The following is a 13,500-nucleotide window of genomic DNA, read 5'->3' as shown; positions in this document are numbered from 1 at the left end:
CAGGACACAGGCCTACTTTTTGCCTTGTGAAACTATCCAAAAGTGTCCTTGGTCACTGTTTGCTAGGGCACACACAGAGATGATCCCATGAAAAAACAAAAAAAGAGGCACCTCATAGCCATCAGCTGTTCAGTGGGGCCTCGCTATCAGGTGCTCTTCCCAGTGTATCCAAGGGCAAGCCATTCCCAATGGATCAATGAAAGAAAGCTCAAACCCTGGTAGATACGCTATCTATTTCATTTCTGTGATTTCTAGAGACTGAGGAAAAAAAAAAAAAAGAAAAGAAAAGAAAAAAAAAAAAAGAGTGGGAAGCAGCAGAGGGAACATCAAAGTCAGAGAAAAGAGGAGGAAGAGGTGCTTCGTGGTGGAACAGATCAACACTGCAGTCCATGCAGAACTCACACAGGAGCAGAAGGATATTGCCAAAGGACTGCAGCCTGTGGAGAGCCCACACCACAACAGAATGTTCCTGGCAGGAACTGCAGCCTGTGGGCAAGCTCACACTGGAGCTGAGGAAAAGTGTGAGGAGGAAGGAGCAGCAGAGAGCTCTCCATGTACTGACCATGCTCCCCTACTGAGGAGTCCGGAGTGAAGGAGTAAAGTTGAGCCTGGGAAAGGGGGGAGGACAGGTGTTGTTTTATTTTATTTATTTATTTTGTTTCTCATTTCTCAGATGCATTTTAATTGTCAATAACTTTAATTGATTTTCCCTAAGTTGAGTCTGTTTTCCCTGCAAAAGTAACTGGTAAGTAACCTCCCTGTCTTCATCTCAGCCAGTGAGGTTTCTCATCCAATTTCCTCCCTCTGTCCTGCTGGGGAAAGGAGATGGCATGGAGAGGGAGGAGGAGGCTGTGCATGAGCCATTGGGTGGGCATTTAGCTGTCAGCCAAGTTTAACTCAGCACAGTCCTCTTTTGGACTTGTCTTTTGGGAGATAGGGTAGAGAGATGTTACTTTTTCTCTCCCAGTCAACAGCAAAGCCGGGCACAGACACAGACTGACGGGTACTCCACATCTGGTATTTCCAGCATCATCTCCAGCTGAGCCAAGAACTTCTTCCCTCAGGCAGGGAATATCCTCCTCAGCCTTTGTTATAATTAGGATGGGTCTAGTACAAGAGGGCAGATGAGGGCATACTAGCTCAGGCTCAGTGCTGACCACAATGCACTGTTCAGTCTGGTTTTGTGCAGAGCTGCTGTGCAGAAGTCTGCTATGCGCCATACCAAACATCCCTCATCATCCGAGCATCCCCACTACCAGCACACAGAACAATCGAGATTCCTGTTATAGCCAATAACAAAGTAAGTTGTCCTGACGCATTGGCCTGTCCACATGAATTTGTGCATGAAGCGACTGATGGTTGTATAAAAATAATAATGTGTGTGTATGAGGAGAGCAGCGTAAGAACGCACGAGTGGCCTTTTGTTACTATGCGCCGCCATCTAGTGGTTACTAATTGTTGTCTGCAATCGTCAGAAAAGAACTGTGCTGCTGTTCTTTACCGCTGGTGAGTAAAGAGACAGAAAGAGGATGCACAGGCAAGAAAATTCCTTTCCTCCTTGTCCAATGCATAAGCATTAGCCTAGAAGTGTGACATGGAGAGTCACACATGGAAAGTGTGACATAACTTTTTGGCTATGGGTAGTCTTTCTAAAAAGGTAAGTTGGTAAGGTAAGTAGGTAAGGTGTGTATGGGCACTGAAGTCCCACCAATACCACAAGTAATTCCAGTTCGAAATGGCAACAGTTATATTGCTCCTTGTGTTAGTCCAGTGTGTATGTGCTTACATACCTATAGAAATCCCATACCCAAACAACTTCCTGGTATACTTTTGGCTTCTTTTTCTGTAGAAATCTATTTACACATGACAGTATATGGGTTTATTTCCTAAATAAACTATTTTGCCACTTATTTTCTAAGAAAAAAAAAAAAGTTATTTTAGCATTTCTTTGTGTCAGAGAAATACTGAATGGTCTTAAAGGAATGCATAAAAACTGAAACAAACAGAAAGAGCACATGTATGTAAGGTTTTATTTTACTGATTTGCATATCCCCAGACAGGATGTATGGGAATACTTACTTAATGTTTAGCTAATAGTCAAATTATAATAAAAAGGAGTTGCACAAGAAACTGCAAAAATGCTTACACATTGATCTAATTCATATCACCAGCTGCATACTAGTAAAGCTTGTCAGTCTGTGTAGTAGACCTCAGTAGCAGTTTCTACTGCCTTACAAATTACAGTCACAAGGTACGAGAATCCAGCTAGTTTCCCATTTCTGTTGTATCTTCTCCCTCCTCCTCCCAGGAAGCTGCTGGCTGACCCACGGTCAGGGGCAGGGAGCACCAAGCACACCACCCTCACCTCCCCTGCACTCAGTTAACAGTTGTCCATGTGCAGTGCAGAGCATGATGGAGTGAGGAATGCACTTATTGCAGCAAGAGGAAAGAAAAAGCAGTTTTGGTCACTCAGACATAGGTCCCCCACTACTACTCTGCCTGTGTGCTGTGTGAGCTATTTTGGGGTCCTGTGTAGCTGAAACACCACACAGCAATGTGTGAAAGGAGGCAGGACTCCTCCTCCATCATTTAGTGGTGCTTGCCTTAACCAGGGAGACACATTGCAGTCCAGCCCTTATATTTTCAAATTAAAATTAAAACAGTGTAAATCTCTGAGAATACACACATAAGCACCTGTGTTTGTATTCTTACACTGATACAGCTTGCTCTGCTTTGTGTGGCAACCTGCTTGCAGAAGCAAACGAGTACATTAATATGAACCATGCACAAATGAGCCAAATCTTATGTCAGTAGGTTATACACGCATCTTGAAAATAAATCCTTCAGGCAGGCTTTATTAACATGTGAGAACGCATGAATTTGTACAGGTTTGTGAGAAGAATGTAGAGACCTAAGGCAGAGGAAGCTTTCCAACTCCCTGGTCTAGCCTCCTGTATCACACCAGCAGCGTGTCTCACCACCAGCCTTCGCTTTGCTCTGCTGACTGACTGCCTTCTGTCCCCTACGAGCCCTCCAGCCCGGGAGCAGTTCACAAGCTCCGGGTGGCAGACAGCTCACAGGCCTCCACCAGCGCTGCGTTTGCTCTGCATTTGCCTCGTTTATGAGGCGGGACCGGCTGGCACGGCCCTGCCCAGCCCAGAGCCCCCCAGCGCCGAGCCCCCCGGCCCGGAGCCCCCCGGCCCTGCCCGGCCCCGGCTCCAGGAGCCGCCAGGGGGCGGGCGCGGGCAGCGCGGCGGGGCCGTCCCCGGCCTCCTTCCCCCCGGGGACAGGAGCGCCCTGTGGCAGGCCCTGCCCTTGTGTGGGGGCAGCTTTCTTCTGCCTCCGAGGAGAGGTTTCCTGACCGGGGAAGCCGTCGTGTCCTCGGTCTGGGGGCAGGCAGGTGCTGTGCTGTCCCTCTGCCACGGCACGGTTTGGTATCAAGGGCATCTGGCCACCGCCCGCATCTGTTTTTTGCAAGCAGCCCTTCCTGACTTTTTTTTTTCATCCCTGGGGTCTCATACTTTCGCCAGAAGGATCCTGCCCTTATCACTTGTAAAGAAATAAGCACGAAATGAGAGCAATTATCTGACATGGAAAATAAAAAGTGTCATTTTGCATGGCAAAATCTCTCTCCCGGTTTAGTAATCATCTCCACAAAGCCCCAAAGCGGCACTCGCTTCAGTCTGTGGCATTCAAACATGAGCTAAGTGCCTCCCAGGGCTGCCCCAAGGTGGCTTTGTGCCTTCCCTATTGCACAGCAGTCTCTGGAGAACCAGCACGGAGGGCTCCATGCTGGGACCCAAAGCCATTGTTCCTGTTGTAGACATAACCATCAGAATTAAGGTTGGCTGAGACACCCTCCTAAAGCAAGCAAGACCTTGCGTGGAGAAAAATAGTTCAGATAACTGGTAAATGACTGATTTTACTTTGTTCAGGAATTAGCCGGAGTACTGTGGGTTTAGCAGAGACCCTGTTTTTTCATGCAGTGTAAGCCCTCAGGCTCTCTGTCATATGTTTCTGAAGGTAAAGGAACTAATCCAGATTTTTTGCCAAATTCCAGTCTGGGTGTCTAATTCAGCCTAGCAGAAGTTCTCCTGCAGGTTGAGGTTGCTGGTAATGCAACGCACAGGTCCTTTCCAAGCAGCCATGCACTGCTGTGGCATGCTGTAAATCAGCTCCTTTATTAGAAACTGGGGAGTGCAGAGAGGTGAGAAATGAATTACTGTACAAAGGGATATAGTGGATTCTTTTGAAAGAAGACAGTTACAGCGGACACATTTCTGTAACTTGTTTTCCAAGAGATGTGCTGATACAACATAATCACCCCGGTGCCCAGTGCAGGCCAACCCTGCTCTTTTCCCTCCAGGTGCAGCTCCAGAGTCACCACAGCCAGGAAAAAAAGAGGCAATCAAAGAGTATTTGGGTGCAGAATTGCAACTACTTTAATAATCCCTTTGATCTGGTTCTCTTTCTGCGTAGGCTGAGGCCGTGTGCTGTGAATACAGCTTCAACAAAAGACAGAAACTAATCTCAAATTGTTCATCCACTTTATCTTTTCTTCCGTGCGCGAACGTGCCTAACCAATTTGAGGAGACAGCAGCTTCCATCAAGTATAGAGTCATGGGTAATTCCCTCGGCGCAAAACAGCTTAGCAGTTGGAGAGTTTTACATGATTTATGACCTTCCGTGCATGCAGGGAGGCAGGAAGAGCAGATTGGCAGGCGCTGTCTGGTTGAAACCACCCCGGTTTGGGTGGAGCAGGCTTCTCACAGCTCCAGCTGACAGTTTCACTCTGTCACCAGGCCAGGGGAAGCAAATTAAACTGCCTGGAGTTGCTACAATTAGACATTAATCTCTGCCTCCCTGCTGATTAACTCCTTAATGTCACCCTACCCACCAAACAATTTGTTACTCAGCCATAGACATGAATCTCTAGCAGCTTACTGCCCCTCCTGCATGGGTGCAAGCAGAGACTCTTCTTCCCAAATCCACAGCTTTTGTTGTGGAGTTAGCTCACATTGTACTATCTCCTCAGCCCCAGGCCCTCCTACCAGCAGGGCTAGCACAACGCTGGCCCAGGCAGGAGCAGCAGCTGGAGAAAATGCCTGCTGCAGGAGAAAGGGAACATTTAAAGAATACATCTGAGTGTGATGGGAACTCCTGGGATGGTTCTTAAAGTGCCTTTTGGAAAAAAAGGTAGTGCCTGTCAGAGTGCTGATGACAATCTGTATTTCCTCTGTGTCTTCAGGAGGCCTGAAGCTGATTCCCTAAGCAACAGATAATCAAAATACTGTTATAATGTTGGATGGGAGCCAGAATGCATCTGTGCAAGCTAAAATTATATGGTTATATATGATTAATGTTGGTCTGGCTTTGGTTCATATAGGCAATGCTTTATCGCTAACACAGAGGGCACGACCTGTCAGGCATTTTGGGCCATTATTCTAATACCTATAATCCCTTGGTCTTTCAGTATATTTATTCCTGCAGCTTCCTCGTAAACAGACTATTCCCCCCCTCCCCCTTCAACACTGGGCTTGAATATGGAGATCTTGAAAAGACACAAAGGTTTCTAGATGCCACAGGTGCCTTGTTTTTTAGCATACACCAGAGCAGAGTAATCACAAGGCCATGGGAGCCCTGGGTTCAGCTGCATCCCATAAAAACGTAGCTATATCCCCTCCCCTTCCTTCAGTTGGAGACCGGTGGCTTCACATCTCACTGGGCTAGAGGCAGCACAGTGGTGAACTACCTCATATAGTAGGTAAGAGAGAATATATGGGGAAATGGATTGCAGCCCCCTCTGTACATATATTCATGAATATATAATGGTTCTTAAACATGTAACCAGTACTTTGAGAAAAGGCAGAATCTCAGGTCTCCTTTCAGGTGCTGTGTGCTAATCTCTGAGCTCAAGGCAATGATCCTTGCAATCTCTTACTTTGCTCTTATACTTACCTTTTCCCTCTGCAGTGGATAAAAACACATTTATCAGCCCTAAAGATTAGCTAACATTCCAAGAGAGGTAGTTTTTAAGACTTCGACTTGCTTTCAAACACTTCATATCTTGGATCCTTAACAGTATAGCAGTCCTTTACAGTTTTACCTAAAGCAACTTCCCAAGGTGACGCAGGGCATGAAAGGCAGGCAACAATGAACTTTTCTTGTTTCTCTGAAACCTAGGCTAGGTGGCTGGCTGTGCCTCTTTTCTCATAATTTTCTGAGGACAGAATAATATGTATTTCAAGACCGTGAGACCCCTTGCTCAGCGCGTTGCTGAGGGTTTGGGACAGTGCAGTGCTGCAGTCAAGATGCAGTGGGGGCAAAACTGTATCAACAGGTACTAGAAGAGATGCAAAGCACTCTGCAGCCTTAGTAGGCATTTCATCAGCCTTCTCCTAATTTCCTGGTTAGTGCCCTTGAATCGTGCTTCCTTCTCAACTAATTCTAATTTTTCCTTTTGTTTTTTTCACCTTAGTGACACTGAATTACATCAGCTGCTTTTCTTCCTCTGGCAATTAGTGCAGCTTAGTCACTCCTATTGAGCATGACGCCCTACCAGCACCTAAAGGACCCTGCTTGTTAGCAGCACCAATCTGGTCACATCACTGTTTGTGTGTTTGTTCCCTTACAGGTCATTCTCCCCCCACATTCATACACAGCACCTTCTGCATCAGCAGGTTTGGAAAACTAAACCTTCTCTTCTCTTGTCTACTGAATAAAAGCAGGTTGCTAAGCTGCTCTGTAGCTTTTACCCCCCAAGAGCTTAACAGCTCTAAACGTGTAGACAGTGCCACTGCAATGTGACACTGAAGAGGGAAGTGGTGGTGCCACCTGCTGCACAGACACGCAGACCTTGTGAGCAAAGCAGACATATGCCCACCAACTGATGACAGAATTTGGCCAGCCCATTAAATATTTCACTGTAAACAACTTGAAACCAGAACTGGGAAACTGAGCTTTGGTTTCAATCTGAGTTTCCTGAACTTTAGAGCAGAGACAAAAGTTTCAGAGGATGCCTGGAGGAGTGTATTTCCATAAATTGTTCTGTCCAAACAGTCAGCTCATACATCAAAGCTCTGTAAATTTGGTCTGCTTCTGGCTGAATCAGCTGAGGTTTTGCCGTGGGCTTGTGTGTGGACGACATGAGACCCAGTTAAAACATTACTCACAGTATCTCTGTTTGCAGTTTTTAGCCCTGTGGTAAATTTCAGCCTCCTTGCTCACCGTGTTCACGTTTGAAAACCCTCAGGTGGTGGAACCTGCAGCCTGGGCACGGGCAGCTACAACCACCTGTTACCGCAGGAAGCAGAGAAGCTGATACAGTCACTACAACATATTCTCCATCTTCTCCTATGTAAAGTACGAAGTGATATTTTTTTTTACATACAAGGAATCAAACCTATCTTACACGGCTATGAAATTTGAACTATTTACCAAACTTGCTTCTTATGTTCAAACTCATCATCCCATAAAGTCTTCTAGATCCCGTACAAAATCTCAGTGTAAACTATTCTGGGCATCTGTCCATGAGTAACAGGTAAAACTTCTAAGACCATCAAACCTGACGTCGACAGCTCTTCCTTCCAATACTTTTATAACTACCACGTTCAGCCAGAGCTGCCCACTAAGTGAACAAACCAAGGGCACATGCTTAGTGTTTACCAAGTAATCCATAACAGGGATTACAATGTCCTTACCGCAAAAGCTAATTCTCTAGAACTGAAATAAAGAGAAGTCAACATGGGTGCTACTAATACAGAAAGCTAAGGTTACTTTCTAAGTCACACAACTGGAAAGAGTGTAACTGTAAAAAAATTACCAGCCAAGACATCAAAAGCTAAATTGTGGTCAGTGGCTGGGCTTTAGCTGGGAGGACTTACTGATCAATTTTGAAAGTTATAAATTTATGTAACAAATTGTTATTTGTCCTATGTAATAAATAACTTCTTATTTGCACAGTGCTGTTAAAAATGTGAACTCCTTCCTCCTGCCCACAGACCACGGCTTGCACTACCAACATTGTTTGCCAAGCAAGTGGTGATGTAAAGAAAGTGAAATGTCCAAAGCATACTATCAACAGCTCAAGGTTTACTTTAGAAGCTACTGTCCTGGGTGTCTTATTCAGTCTGACAAAGCAGACTGCCTTTTCTAGAGCAAGTGAAACAGATAAAATCCTTGAGATTCTTGTGAGATATTTTTAAGAGAACCCATGAAGGTCCTAACACTTTTCTACCTGGGAGATAAACTTGCCTGCTTCTAGATGATTAATAAATATGAGTCCATTATGCCTTCTGATAGAAATAAAAATAAATAAATCCATACAAAACTAATTATTATTTACTTGGGTTTGCTTAGGATAAACTTCAAAGAACTCAAGGGCATGATATGTTGCATCTGAACTTATTACATGCTTCCTGGTGAACTTACATTGATAATAGTGATGTCTATTTTGTGCCATGAAAGGAAAATTCTACACAAAGTGGGATAGGCATTCAGATATATATCTATTAGAGCTGCAGCAGGTTCCCTTTTGAGCCTGTTTAAAAACAGATTAGTAGAGGAAGGTTGTTTGTACAGATATCAGGTGGTGGTAGTGCCAATAAGTACTGGCAGCATTTCTGAATGGTGCAGTCAAATCTTCCTGTTTTGCATACTGGCCTCCATTTATTCCACTACACGTGGCAGGATGGACTGAAGTTTGTGGGTTTTTTATTCCTTTTTGGGGAGTGGATAGCAAACTCCAGCCATGTGACTGTCTTTTTTTTCTAGATCTGCCTGGTAGAGGTCTAACTCAGCAGAGTATAAAGCAAAGACCTGAAGTGAAGAGCTCCTGTCTCAGACAAGAAAATGACTATAGGTTTAACTTAGTTAAATGATGGGGGGTTGACTCCATAAAACAGGATTATGTCATCCATACAGGGAGGGGATGTTAATATTTATACATTAGTTTACTGGGATAGAAAAGCAGATGTGAACCCATCGTTTGAACTGTCTTCCATAAAATGGAATGAGAGGGGATTTTGCCATTCACTTTCACTAGGAGCAGGCTTACAGGAAGCTGCAGAGTCACAAATATGGAAAATTTTGCATGCTGAGACACAGATGCTTCCTAGATTCCTGTGCTTCCTAGGTGCCTGGTTGGCTTTCTTGGCCTGGCCGATGGGGAGAAACAAGCCTTTTCAGTTCTTGCTTTATTTCACAGACCTTCTGTGCCTGAGACCTGCTGGAGATCACGAAGGAGGCCTCCAGCAGGCTCCCCACAGCACAAGTGGCAGTCATCCTTCCTCCATTGCAGTCACCAGTCCCAGAGCATCGCCCCAAGCTTGTTCTGGGGCAGGAGATCCTTGGCCAGTGCAGTTTTCTCTAGGTCAGGAGCTCTTGCACGGGTGCCCAGTCATGACAGCAAAGCATTGAGTGATATGGGCCCACATCTGCGTGGGAGCTCAGAATCAAGACAACCACAATTCAGCAGCACAGAAAATGTGCACAATAGCCATAAATTCTGAGCTATGCTTTAGCCTCAGCTTGAGATGATCCAAGGATTAGAACAGGCAAAGGTGGCTTGTTTGGATTTTTTTTTATTTTATTATCATTATTAATAATCCATTGAAAAAGTAAGCATTTAAATGGTTGGAAAAGTGATCTCACACTTCAGACAAATAAACTATAAAGGCTGAGTTTGGCACTTCTCAGACATTTTAATTCATTAAGAACATTCATGGCAATGTCATGCAAGAAGCAAGACTAGTGATAAGAGCCTTAAAATCTGAGATTATTGAAAATGATATACAAAGTATCAGAAACTGAGATAAATGTACAGATAGGATAACCTATCTTAGATGTTTACACCAAAGTTGCTCAGGCTGGGCTCCCTTCATCCTCTGGGGAGGAACGCACAAGGAGATGATTTTCATCTTAGACTCTGACAACTGTAAAATGTCAGCTGTAAAAGGAGGGTGCACTGCAGCAGCTATCTGAATTTTTGTCCCATAGAACCATTTCAGAGGCCTGTTTCTTAACTCTTCTTACTTTCATATTTCCTGCAAACTTATTTCACATGAAATGCACCCAACTGTCAATTGTGGTGAGAGACACAGTCCCTCATTTTCCAACAGAAATCTTTCTTTTATTTAAGAACAGAGAAAGGTTAGTTCAGGTCAATCAGTCCTTCCCGCTGATGTTGCCAGTCAACTAGCTCCATTTGCTTTCTGGAACTAGCAGACAATCATTTTAATTTTGCCTCTCTGCTTGGAAGGAGAATTTTTTTGAAAATGACGGAACCCCAAAACCAAATATAGATCTGTTGTACTAAGTGTATTGGGAGCATTAATAAAAACAAATGTTCATGGTTTTGCTTGGTTAGTTTGGGATATTTGATGCCTGTGTCAAGACACACGTACAGTCCTAACCTCCTGCAGGTACCTCATGTGTCCACTTGAAAACCTTTTATGTACTGTAGTATTTTTATTTTTCCCTAGAGTGCAATGGATTATCACTTTGAAACCTGAGAAAACATTAATGGAGAATTATCTATACATTCAGGCTACACAGAAGTGCTTTATATTGTCATTTTATATGGGTATTTCTAAAAGACGTCTGTGGGGTGTTGAAGGAAGCAGACAGAGAATTAAGTGGAGTTTGAAAAATAAATCACATGCATATACCCCCATGAAATGACCTTGGTGAAGACAAGGTAGGGCCCAGCTCTCAGGGATGCATTTTGTATTGCAAGGATAGGGCCTCTTCTGGGTCCAGAGACAGCAGAATAAATGAATCCCACCTACTTTTTCCTTCCACAGCTGTTCTGACAACACTGCAACTACCAAAGCACTTTCTAATTCATGTCACTGTTAATCAACAAAGATAAATAATGTCAATTAGAGGAAAGTAGAGACTTGGTAGGAAAAAGTCTGAAAGAATCCAAGTGACCGTGCCTGAAACAAATTATGGAAAAATAACAGAAATGATTTTGAGGAAGATCAGCATAGGTATAACCTGTCTCCTAGCAGGAGACAATGACAAATAACAAGGGAGGTAGTAAGACATAAAACCAGAAGAGGATCAGTGACCATTGCCTGGTTCTCGTAAAGCAAGAGCTCTCATCATATCTGATTTTATGAGACAAGGTTGTTCTTTCCAGTACTGACAGATGAGAAGACTTGAAAACCAGTCAGTTTCTAATGTGAATGAAAACACTTGTGGCTTAGGCAAGTTCATTTTAGGGGAAGGCTTTTAGATGTTTGGGCTGAAACCCAGTCAAGGCTGATTTATGTTTAAAAATAAATGACAGGAAATAAGCTGTTCAAGTTACAGACCTATGACACCTGGAGTAAGGGATAAACTAGCAGTCTGTTCCTTCCATATTCCCACCTGGAGGATCACTGATAAGGAAATTTGCCTTCCAAGGAAAATCTGTGCTACAGCTCACAAAAAAAACAAGCCTACACCAAATGTATCACTCTTTGCATAGCCTCTGGTTTGTGAAATTGTAGATTTACACACCTACTCACACCAGAACTATTTTTCATGGTTTGTTTTGCTTGTTTATTTACCAGTCTCAGCAAAATGTGCAATTTATCAAGCCCTGCCATTCATTATTTCCTGTTCTATTAGTAGGAAATATATATATATAGATATATATACACGTATGTATATATATGTATATATATAATGTTAGCAATGGGTTATAACACTTTCATTAATTTGTTCAAAGTTAAGAGAAAACTTGCTTAGGCAAATTCACTCCTTAAGTCTGCCTGTGTTTCTAAAACTGGTATCAAATCTCAGAGTTTCTAGTTCTGTCAGAAGCACTAAAATCCGTTGTTGCTCCAAGAGCTGCTGTCTGGATGCTGTTAGTCTCTGTGTTCACACTCACACAAACACTAGGACCCTGCTTTTGTTTAATAGAGGACATAGAAATCTTTGAGAAAAAAAAAAAATCTATATAAATATAATTTGTTTTCTAGTTGCTTAATGAGTCTTTTGAGATCCCTGAGCTACTCTGGAAGCACAGGCAGGGTTTTTTCCTGTGCATGCTATCTGTTACATAGATCAGTCCCAGACCTGGACGGTGACAATGACAATGGGAGTGTTTTCCTAGCTCCGTACTGGCTTTGTTAGGCTCCTTTGTGGAGAGCTTTCTCTAAGCTGAGCCAAGCTGAGCCTGAACCAACACCCTCATGATTCATCGCCCCTCTGTGCAACAGAAACGTGTTGCTCAGCTACCAGAACAAACTGACTTCTGCAGATGCAGCACCAAGGCAGCCACGCCATGAGCTGGGAGGAGCATCACCACGCCAGCACTGCTAATGCACGGATGAGTTGTCCTTGTGCCTTTGACACTGTGTAGGAACCCCTGTAATGACAATGAACGGAGGGGTGGTGCCACTGCTGCAGGTGACAGAGCGGTAGGCTTTGAAGCTTCTTGTGTATGAACTTGAACTTCCAACCAGGATTGCAAAAACAGTAAGAAAAAAACTAATGGTGGTGTTTTGTGCTAGAACATACACAACTCCCAAAGAGTTCACAGATTCTACTGAATCAGCACAAAAGTTACCAAAAATATTCTGAGTATTTTGGATGTGTATCTACTGAAAGTATGTTGTACTGTCACGGTTGCTCTTTCTCTAAAGCATGGGAAAGTACATAAAGGACAGTATTGCTTCATCTGCCTCAATCACTGTGGCGTCTGACGTGAGCAGAATGGGGCTTGGGGACACAGAGGAGTAAGAGGAAGGAAGGAAAACAGCTTCTTCGTTTCTTTCCAGATCAGGGTGGTGGTGTTGTCTTGGGTGTTGCCCTTGAGGAGTGGCTGCGTTGGCATCCCGAAGAACAACAGGCTCAGATTGTTTGCCAGTTTTAGCAATCAATTACAGCTAAATGCAAAGACATCTGCAGATCCAATGTTCCTTTCAAATATTCATCCTCCCAGCGGCTCTACAAGATGCTGCTCTCCCTATTTTACATGGAAACAGATGCTCAGAGGAGGTAAGTGACACTGGAGAATTACAGCTCATTGTTCCTGCACTCCCTGTGTTATTGGCCATGCTTTTCTGTTCATCCTTCACATCCACACACGCAGGCAGAATTGAGATTCCCACTCATGAAAATCACAGCTAAGCTCAGCCCCCTGTAGGTTTCCTTTCCTCCCAACCCTTCACGCACAACCAGCTGCTGAATATAGAAGACTTTCCTGAAGCAAATTTCTGCTATCAAAAGACTTCAGGAATAATCAGACAAGAGTGGATAAAAATGTGGGTTAATATTAACTGAAGTGTAATACAGAATCTTGTCTTGCACATGTCTATTTGTCCTTTGCCCCTGCCTCCTCCTTGACTGAAAGATTTCCATTTAGTGCACCTGCTGGTCATCGTCAACCTTTCAGTCCAGGGTAGCTTGGAAAAGCTTTAGCACTAATAACTGCTGAAGAGCTACGATCAAAAGCTTCGTGTCTTTCACGTGAGATGCGTCTGCTTGTGTATGGTGCAATAAAAGCTC

General features: G+C 43.8%; 1 long non-coding RNA gene across 1 annotated transcript; it reads left to right on the top strand.

Moving 5' to 3' along the window:
* Positions 1-5,697: 5,697 nt before the first annotated feature.
* Positions 5,698-9,112, top strand: LOC137853011 (uncharacterized). The gene is made up of 3 exons (XR_011094156.1): positions 5,698-5,764; positions 7,253-7,362; positions 8,773-9,112. It is a non-coding gene; the product is annotated as an uncharacterized lncRNA (long non-coding RNA).
* Positions 9,113-13,500: the final 4,388 nt, after the last annotated feature.

Source organism: Anas acuta, chromosome 3 (genome assembly GCF_963932015.1).
Source record: "Anas acuta chromosome 3, bAnaAcu1.1, whole genome shotgun sequence".
NCBI lineage: Eukaryota > Metazoa > Chordata > Aves > Anseriformes > Anatidae > Anas > Anas acuta.
Note: the sequence above shows the minus strand (reverse complement) of the source record. Positions and strands in the feature narration are given on the sequence as shown.